The sequence below is a fragment of the Lactuca sativa genome, chromosome 8 (assembly GCF_002870075.4).
Source record: "Lactuca sativa cultivar Salinas chromosome 8, Lsat_Salinas_v11, whole genome shotgun sequence".
In the NCBI taxonomy this organism is placed as follows: domain Eukaryota; kingdom Viridiplantae; phylum Streptophyta; class Magnoliopsida; order Asterales; family Asteraceae; genus Lactuca; species Lactuca sativa.
The window spans coordinates 193,406,121-193,416,361 of record NC_056630.2 but is presented as its reverse complement, the minus strand read 5'-3'; the positions used below and the strand labels follow the sequence as shown (position 1 = coordinate 193,416,361).

At 33.7% G+C, this 10,241-nt stretch overlaps 1 long non-coding RNA gene across 2 annotated transcripts; it reads left to right on the top strand.

The window, feature by feature from the left end:
- The first annotated feature begins 7,047 nt into the window (after positions 1-7,047).
- LOC111900180 (uncharacterized) lies at positions 7,048-9,637 on the top strand. 2 transcript variants are annotated; one of them, XR_006185853.2, is made up of 4 exons: positions 7,048-7,474; positions 7,600-8,257; positions 8,946-8,984; positions 9,063-9,636. It is a non-coding gene; the product is annotated as an uncharacterized LOC111900180 (long non-coding RNA). The 2 variants fall into 2 exon arrangements; XR_002853142.3 differs by having other exon boundaries at positions 7,048-8,257; positions 9,063-9,637.
- Positions 9,638-10,241: the final 604 nt, after the last annotated feature.

The following is a 10,241-nucleotide window of genomic DNA, read 5'->3' as shown; positions in this document are numbered from 1 at the left end:
TTGTTCATTGTGAGTTTGAAGCATTTTAGTATGTTTTCTTGAAGATTTGGAGAGGGAAAGAGAGTAGATCAAGAAGAAGAGGAGGAGACCAGACATCTTTGAGCTATCTCAGTGTTTTCCTTGAGGTATAACTCGAGTTTTAGCTCCATGAAAGTCCTTCTTAAGTTTTTCTCCAAGCTTGATTGTGCCTTATGGTTTGTCTTAAGTTGTTAGCCTCTAGATTTGGGTAGGATTAAGCTCCAGGAGCTTAGATCTACTGCCTTTATGGAGCCATATTGCTTGAAAGCCCTAGATCTACTCTTTTGGTGAATTTTGAACCCTAAAACCTTCATTAGTGATTATTTACACGTAAAGTTGGAAACTTTACGTGTTATTCATGCCCTAGAAACCCATATCTATGTATAGCATGAGTTGGATTCAAGCAGAATTGCGTGTATAGTATTTGCATGTGGCCGACTCGGCGAGTCGAGTCACGAGTCCCCGAGTTTTCCCCCTTTTCGTGCTTGCGGGGTGGAGTGGTGAGTCCTAGGATAGGGCTCAGCGAGTCGGAAGCTAGACTCACTCGTGAAGTAACTCGGCGAGTCAGTGCCATGACTCGGCGAGTTCAAGGCAATCTTCTTACCTCAAGAACAACTCGGCGAGTCACAGCTTAGAGTGTTCTTCGGATGAAGATGAACTCGACGAGTTGTTCATACAAATTGGCGAGTAGGATGAAGGACTATTGGCCTTTAGTTTAGAAGGAGAACTCGTCGAGTCAATGCTTAACTCGACGAGTAGAGACGGGTTTAGGGTCGGACAAAGGGATAGGGACTCGGCGAGTTGACAGGTCAACTCGGCGAGTCGGGCAAACTGACAGTTGACTTTCACTTGACTCTTGATTTGTTAAGGGTAAATGGTCATTTTACCCTGAAGTCGGTTAGCAGTATTTGACTAAGGGTTTTGTGGGAATTATAGCCGGAGGATTTCCGGAGCGGCAGCAGCAGCAGACAGTCAGTTCCCACACAGATCAGCAGTTACTTTGAGGTGAGTTTCCTTCTAGTAGTAACGGGTCTAAGGCACCAAGGCCGGCCCGTATAGACGAGATTTTAGTATTAGAGTGTGGGTCGAGCCCGTATCTCTTGGTTGAGTTGATTATGATATATGCCAGTATGATAGAGTTGTCTATACTCGTTGTCTGTGTGATACTTGTATATAATGAGTTACCGGCTGAGTGTGGGCGAGGCCCGTATCTCTCCGAGAGTGGAGTGTGGGCGAGGCCCGTATCTCCCAAATAGTGGAGTGTAGGCGAGGCCCGTATCTCCCAGCTAGCGGAGTGTGGGCGAGGCCCGTATCCTCATGAGTGTGGGCGAGGCCCGTATCTCCTAGTTGTTCATTGTATGTTTGTATGGTATGAGGTATTATGGGGGAACTCACTAAGCTTCGTGCTTACAGTTTTCAGTTTTGGTTTCAGGTACCACTTCTTCGAAGGGGAAGGAGCTGGCGCGGTAGCGGTACATCACACACATGCTTTGTATTCCGCATTATGATATAACCTGGGGATTTGTACTCTGACACTTTTATGTTTTATAAAAATGTTTTCCAGACATGCAATATTTTTTATGAAATGATATGATCGTTGAACGTTTTAGTCCTAATGTTTTGCTAAGTACATGTTTTAAAAATGAAATTTTTGGCTCGTATTTTTGGGATGTTACAATATTAAGCCAAGGATATGTTGAGCCATAAAGATGTTGTTCCATCAAGAAGAGATGTTGTGCCATGAATATGTTGTTGCTCCATCAAGAAGGGAAGTTGCGCCATCATGGACCATCTTGGTACATGATACGCCATCTTGATTCCTTTGTTGTGTCATGGTGATCCATGTATGCTTAGAAGCTGATGATGCTCAAGAAATACACCATGTTGTGCCACCATGATGGATGTTGGGCCATTAGTGATCATGATACTCCACTTGTGCATCATGTTGCTCCATATGGTCAAGGTGGTCTATCATGTGTGTTGCTGATGCTCATGGGTTGTATGACATGAAATAATGTAACGCCTGTGTTTCCGGGCTTGCCATTTTTAGAAATGTAATAGTCTAGGTTAACCTTTGTAACCCGTTTTGAAATAATAAGAGTGTATTATTTGAGTAGTATGTGCTTTGTGCTTAATTGCTTAATTATGTGGTTTGATTAATTAAGAATAAAAAATAAGCGTCAAAATTTAAGTGTAAAATAAACTTAATATCTTTGGATAATGTTGTAATAGTTGAAACGAGGTTTCCGAATATATATAGAACGCCCAAATCTGACTTCGTATGAGGAAGTTATGATTTATCGAAGTTTCGACTTTGCGGTATGCAGCATGAAATACTTGATTTGAGATCGAGCGGTTTTTAGCCGAAGCAATCTAAAAGAGGATCGAAGGTCTCGTTGTTGGTATCGAAGCGATAAAAAGTTAGGCGAGAACGGACGTCAAACGAAGAAGTTATGAATTTATAACGAAGTTTTTCTGTCGCGGCCTATTAAAAATAATTAATAAAAATAAATTTGAAATTAGCCGACGGAGTCTAAACGAAAGTTGTAGAGCGTAGTCTCACCTTCGCGTGGATATAAAGAACGTCAAAAACGGAGTTTGTATGAAGAAGATATGAATTTCCGAAGTTTATTAAATAATTTGTATTTATTTTTAATTGGAAATTCCGGCATTATCCGAAGGGGAGTCAGCAGTCCGATCCGAGGTACGCCCCGCGTACTCCGAAGATGTCGACACTCGCAGCAAGTGGCTTCAGATGACGAACGCCATGACGATTTCGGACCTGTACGCCCCGCGTACAGGCGTGCACCCCGCGTACGTGCGAGGCTCAGCCTCTATAAAAGGCTTGCGAGGGCAGCCGAGAGTTTTGTTCATTTTCTCTCTTCTCTCTCCCGTTTTGCATCGTTTTGCGTGCCAGAAATACCCCGAAGCCCCGGTATTATTCTCGAGCCCCGAGGCAAGTCCCGAGATCCCAAAGATCCCGAGAAGTGCGGTTCCCGAGTCGAAGCTCTGTCCGCGAGAAGTTCGATTTTTGTGAAGATCTTCCAGATCTGCTGAGGATTACTGCTTCTGCAAGTCGTAGTGCTGTCCGATCGTCTTCTAATCAAGTGAGTGTATACTACCTTTCATAAACACGATAATAATACAAGTATGGTTCGAGTGTATTAAGTATATTGTTGTTTATATGTGTGAGTGTGTAGTTACTTTCTTCTAACGCATGATTATGAAGTATTTTATACGAAATACATGTTATGTGTAGAATTTGTTGTTATGTGTGTTCACCCTCTTCCATCTCATAGATCTGAATTGCTTTCTATGAAATACGTGTTACGTGGGTATGCCTCATCTGTTATGTGGAATATATATTGAATGAAAATGATATACAGGTTTTAAACTATGTATGAAAATATATATTTTATCTACTAATATGTTGGGTAGAACATGAGTAGATAGTTGGTGTGTAATAAACAGATGAGAGGCCTCGATGTTGTTGTTGTTGTTGATCTAGTTATTCAGCGGAGTATGGATAACGACCACGGACTCTTTCTAGACAGTCCAGTGGAACGCTAGCAGGTTCATAACCTGTAGGTGTTGTGAACGATGTGTTCACCGGTGTACTCTATCCCCCTCATGGTTGCCTTTAGGATATCTATTGTTGAGGAAACCCCTTCACAGTGATGTCCGTCCCGATGAAAATCCTAGATTAGGTCCCTTGAGATAGATGTTATTTTAGGAACGTAAAGTGAGGATAACGGGAATGGGTAATCGGGATAGTGTTGGTTGGTGAAATTAAATTTAACTTATTTATTGTGGGTTGAAAACCCTATATGCTCACCAGACTCCCAAGCTTGACCCACTCAGTTTTATTTGTATTACAGGTAGTGGCGCGAGGGCATAAGATGGTTGAATCATCAAGTTGTTTTGTTTACAAGTCTGTATATGTATATATTTATTGAATGACTTGTAATGTTATCGTTTATGCTTTATGGTCTGTATCGGAACATGACATCCCGAGTTTTGATTATATAATGAAAATGCATCTCTTGATGAAATGCTTTGATAAATATTATTTTATCATTTTTGTTTTGGGAACAAATTCCGCAACTCTTTTAAATCAAAAGGATTTACTCTGAAATTATTTAAAAGCATAAATGAAAATCGGTCTTTTCTGGCCGAGATTTTGGAGATGTCACAAATAATGTTCTAGAAGATGTTGCATGGCGGAATATGATTGGTTGTCACCATTCATCGGCCTATGGGCCACTGGGCTTGGCACATTAAGGTTTTAGGTTTGACCCCTCAATTATAAATAAGGATGCATGAAGAGTCATTTGAGGTGTCTTATGTCTTGTATCTTGTATCCTTAGTGAGTAGGACGAATCTCTGGTGAATTGTACTTGTAACCTCTGTTTGAGAACTCTGAAATAAAGAATACTCCCTTCATACCCGTAAACATAGGTCACCTTGACCGAACCACGCAAATATTGTGTCTTTGTGTGCTTATAGTTTTTCTTGTTATCCACATTACTTCTTACCAAGCATCATCAAAACTTGACAAGTGACATCAGATTTGTTCTGAGTCTTGACAAGTATCTATTGTTTTCCCTAACATATATGATACCATATGATTATATAACCGATAAATTCCAATTTGTTAAGTTGATACTATGCTAGACAAGTAGGTTGACGATTTTTGTTTCTTAGGTATTGAACTTTTGATTTTTTTTAGACTTGTTTTCTTTACTTTTTGGTGGATTCTATAAAAAAAACTTAAAAACTTTGCTACATATTAATATTATGAATATAATTTGTATTTCTTTTGGATATAATACTTTAAATCTCCTTAAATCGTTGATAATCCCCAAAGACCCAAACATATTTACAATTTGTAATAAGATTTTTTTTTTAATTTTATAAAATTAAGATGAATTCAAATGTTAGAGTATGTATGATTACTTGTCATGGAAATCTTTTTTTAATAAAAGTCCATACAAATTTTTTTTTTTATGAATAAACATTCATCATGACTATAGATTCGCCATTGAATTCAAAGGCGTGTAAGACTGCACCATTCTAAGAGTCTATGATATTACAATAGAGTGACTTATACCATATAATCTCACAAAATTCATTGTAAGGGTATCGTAGTCAATTAACCATTCTTTGAAAAATGAAATTTCGTTTTAAAGGATAACTAATTATCTTAATTTTAAATTCTCTTTATTTAAAGTTATTTCAATTTCAATTCTTATGTTATTTTTAATCGTAACAAATTTTATTTTGTCACAATAACATTATTTTAGAATAAATTATCATTCTCTAAGAATGAGTAGAATAACATAACATTTGTATTGTGAAAATGTTAACGTAAAAATATGTTATTGCAAAATCTGTTTACACTTTTATGAGAAAGAATTTAAAATACAAATACAAACTCAAACTCAAATACATAATAAGTATAAAAAATCTTAAAAACTTTATTGACATTCTTTAAAAGAGTCTCATTTCCTTCTTGGTTTCCAACATGTATGTAATCTAGCATCAAAACAAAGCTTCATTATTTTAATAATACTTTCTCATTGACCTACAAAAAGAATATAATGCATTCTATAAGAATTAATGTAAAAACTTTTAAGTTGTAATTTACAAAAAAAAAAAAACAAACAACACAAATAGTAAAAAAGTCGTGAGCATTCTAATTTCAGTGTTTCTAAAAGAATAAAACTATAAATTGTTATAGAATATAATAGACATTACAGAAATATAATTTATTCTTAAATACAAAATACAACCATTTTGATAGAACGTAGTAGATATTAAATCTATCAATGTCACTTTGATCAAAATAAAACTATAATATCATATGCAACTACTCGATTAACATTTTATTATTAAATAGTCATTATGTGTAGAAACTCAAATAATCAACCATTCGATTTCTTAAAGAACTATAGAACGAAAACGATTGAGTGAGAAGCATTAATACTAATTGAAAATGAGAAATAAATTTTATGAGAATAAATTTGTTCATACTATGACGCATAATATATTATAATTAGTCCAAAACATAAAAAATCTCAAACACCAAACATTATTCAAAATTAAAATCAAATTTGGACGTGAAGAGTCAAATTGAACGATTTATTACACAAAAAAATTTCTATACCAAGTTTCCTGATGATATTTTTAATCAATCTAGTCTATCTTGTAATAATATTCTCATTATCATAAAACATTTTAGGCCAAAAACTAAACAGATCAAAATAAACCTTTTAATTTGAAATTAATAAAAGGATTAACTGAATGTGAAACTCAACTTGATGTATATCCCTATGAATAATACATAAATTAATAAATAATAGAAGAAAGATACCCCAATGAAGGTCTAGCAACACAAGAATGAAGTTCTAACGTTTGCATAATTTTAAGAGTAATGGGAAAAAAATCAATATTTTAAGTTATATTAATGGAAAAAAAAAAAAGATATAGAAAGAACTTCCGGCATCCTGTTTACATTTGGATCCACACGAAGATCGCCGTCATCAATTACAACTAAGAATTTTCAACAAGATTAATCGATTTTTTTGTTTGTTTTTTGCTTTTATAATGTCATAGCATAAAAGGCTTTAAGTAAATTTAGAAAAATAGTAGGATGAGACTAACCTCTTAACCTCTTAATAGGAGTTCAAAATTTGATTCAATATCTAAACATCATCATTCATAGTTGGAGAAACGGTGGTGGAGGCCGTAAAGTAAAGAAGATGATGTAGGTGTTTTCAAACGTATGATTCAATTTAAATATGGTTTAGTTGGCTGAAATAAAGGAAGGGTTTATATTTGGAGTACTATTTGATTTAATTACTTTACATAATTAACTATTAGACATAATCCCCTATCCCCTATCCCCTAATCTAATAAATAATACCATTTTCGCCACGTGGCAGTCAATGAGCCCCCTGCGAATTTTCCCGCTCATAATTTCTATGTGAAGTTCTAAAAATGCTCTTTCTGCCTCTTAAAACCACATCCGTCTCACTCTGATGTTGGAAACAATTAAAAGTTTTCAACTTCTCTGCGATAAATCAGTTCCTAAATTCCATGGATTGTTGTGAATCGTTTCCAAAGTTATTTATCAATCTCTTTATTTATACACTAATAATTTCATACCCATTGATTTTAACGCTAATTTTTTTGTTAAATTTTTTGTTGTACATTGAGTAGGAGCCGAGAATTAATCTCTTAATTGATTACAAACTTGAGATCCGATTTATTCGAGCATTACAGAAGATAGGGACGAAGACGATTGTAGTTATGAAAAATCATAAAGTGTATGAGTGGTTTCACACACAAAGCTGGAAACGGATCAAAGTTTCCAACTTCAATCTAAGAAATTCGCTCCTCAATCACCCTGATTTGTGTGCTGATTAGTAATATTCGGATAAATCCACGAAATCATGTAGGTATTCGTTTCCTATTTTATTCTTCATTCTCTCTATTTCTGCAAAAAAAATAGGGATAAAGGTATGGATTTCCCTCTTTGAAATCGCATAAAATGATATGGATATCCTTCATTGGAATCAGTTGTTTCTTTTAACCCATCCGTGATGCCTCCACCACTCCGGCAATTTATTCAGTCTCTACATTGCAATCCCTCTTCTCTGATTAACTGGTCATCCACATGATTTAGGGTTTCTTTGAAGAAAGTAACTTTACCAAAATACAAGGTAAATGCATCAACCTTTTCCTATTGAAAAATTTTATTTTCCATTTATCGGAATTCGATTTCGATTTTCTGGATTTATGTTTTCTTATTTTTGTTGAAACTGATTCTGTTTTTAAATCGCCTTTAACGATTTTGAACTTTAGATGACCAATTAAAGAACCACAAGTGTTGATTGGTTATTTTCATCTATATTTTGTTGTTTAATTATGTGAATCTAACAGGAGTAATTGAAGCAAATGATCTACAAAAAGAGTAAGGATCTTCGTATCTTGGAATAAAAATTTATTGTTCAAATGCAAAAGAATTAGAAGTCCTGGTGATACCCTTATTAATGATATATGTAAGTATATTGATTTGATTTAGGACATATTGTGCTGAAATTGCATACAATGTATCTACAAGAAAAAGGAAGAATATAGTGGGAAAAGCAGCACAGTTGGATATTATGGTTACTAATAAGTTCGAGAGGTTGAGTATCCAAGAAGACGAGTAAAACTATGACTTATAGTTGTTCCGGTAAGTAGTTTTGTGGTGGATGCTTTGTGTGATTTTGAGTATTTGAACTATGAACATGTTTAATTTTTGGTTAAAATCTATTCCATCTTTTTGCTTTCTTTTTCTTTTTCTATTTTTTTGGTTAAAGTTTGTCTTAAATTTGGGCTTTGTTGTGAAAATGTTTCTCTTTCTTAGGTATTTTGTGATTATTTTTGTTAGTTAAATATTTGTAAGTACGATTATTAAGCCTACAGATCAAAGAATAAACTTGTTGAAATCTGAAATAAAGGAAGAACTACCTATAAGATCAACAATATTTACTTATTTTTAGGTTTATATCTAACTTGAAACTATTGAGGGTAGACCTAACTGGTATGATATCTACATTTTTGGATATTGAAATTGGTGAATTATAGAGTCCTATGCTTTAATCCGTTTCTTTGATGTTAATTATTCTTTGTTGGTGCCTCTTTTACATATAGCCCTTGCTACAATCTCTACGTAAATATATTTTGGTCCTAAAATATTTATTGGATTATCTTTATTAACAACTATAAAATAAAGCACTTATATTCATATTTATGGAGTTTTATAGCATAAGTTTTATAGCATAACAGAAGCACTTACAATGAACTTTCATTCAAGTGTCTATAAGAAAGCTACAATACAAAGTATAAATTTGCTAACATTTTCTAATTGTAATTACCAGATGCTCATGAACTAAAACTGGAGAAGAAGCAACGTCATGGTAAAATGTCTCAAATTACATTATTTATAGTCTCATCATTTTTGCTGAAGTTATGATAATATTGCATCGTGTCTTCAGAAACAGTAGCAAACATGCTTTAGGCGATATGAAGAAGGTACTCCCTTTAAAGATACCAAGCTTAGTTAAGAAGAAAAAGCTCACAGAGTTTGTACCTTTGTTGATGGGTAGAAAGTTGAAACCTTATGAAAAAGTGATAATTGGACCTAAAGTTACAAAATTTTATTTTAAAGAAAATCATCCAATAAATAATTAATAATTATTGGTTGCTATTTGTCATCAAATTTCATGTAAAAAAATCAAATCTAGAAAAAAAGAGCAAAAAGAGAACAAGTTATTTTCACAACCTATTTCTACAAAGGTGGTTGCTATAACAGACTAACTTTTCAATCTTGGTTGCTATTTATTGTAAAATTTCATGCAACAAACGACCAAATCCGAAAAATGACAAAAAAATGAAACAAGTTCTTATCACAACCTATTTCTACAAAGTTGGTTGCTATTATAGACAAACTTTACAGTCTTGGTTGGTATTTATTGTAAAATTTTCATGTTAACAAAGAACCAAATCTGAAAAAAATGAAGTAAAAAAAATGGAACAAGTTGTTATCACAACCCATTTCTACAAAGATGGCTGCTATTATAGATCAACTTTACAATTTTGGTTGCTATATATTGTAAATTTCATTTTAACTAAGGGTCCGAATATGAAAAAATGACAAAAAATGGAACATGTTTCTATTAATTCAATTTTTATTGAATTGTACAAAATCATCATTTTATCAAATATCTACACATACGAATGGCGATCGGATATTAATACCGGTGTATATATTAATTTGAACTAATTATTATAAATTTACACAGAGCCTCTATGTAAAATAATAAATTTATGCAAATCATTGATTAGTAATTATGATTTGAAATTATCAATAATGTCTTTATTTCTTAACCGTGGTTTCCACGGGTTTAAATATATATCTTCTCTTAACTCTTGATTAAGATGTTTGACAAGTTATGTTATCATTTTTACTGGTATTGCTAAACTTGGATACAAGTATGTAAATATATGTATGTAACTATATTATTATCGGTCTTAGTTTCTCTATCTTTATATTGGGCGTTGTTTAGATCATGTCTTAGAACTAAGAAGCTAATTTGGAAATCCATTTCTTTATCTAATTGTAGATAATTGTCGGTCTAAATCAAGTCGTGATAACTCATCAATAAGTTTACATA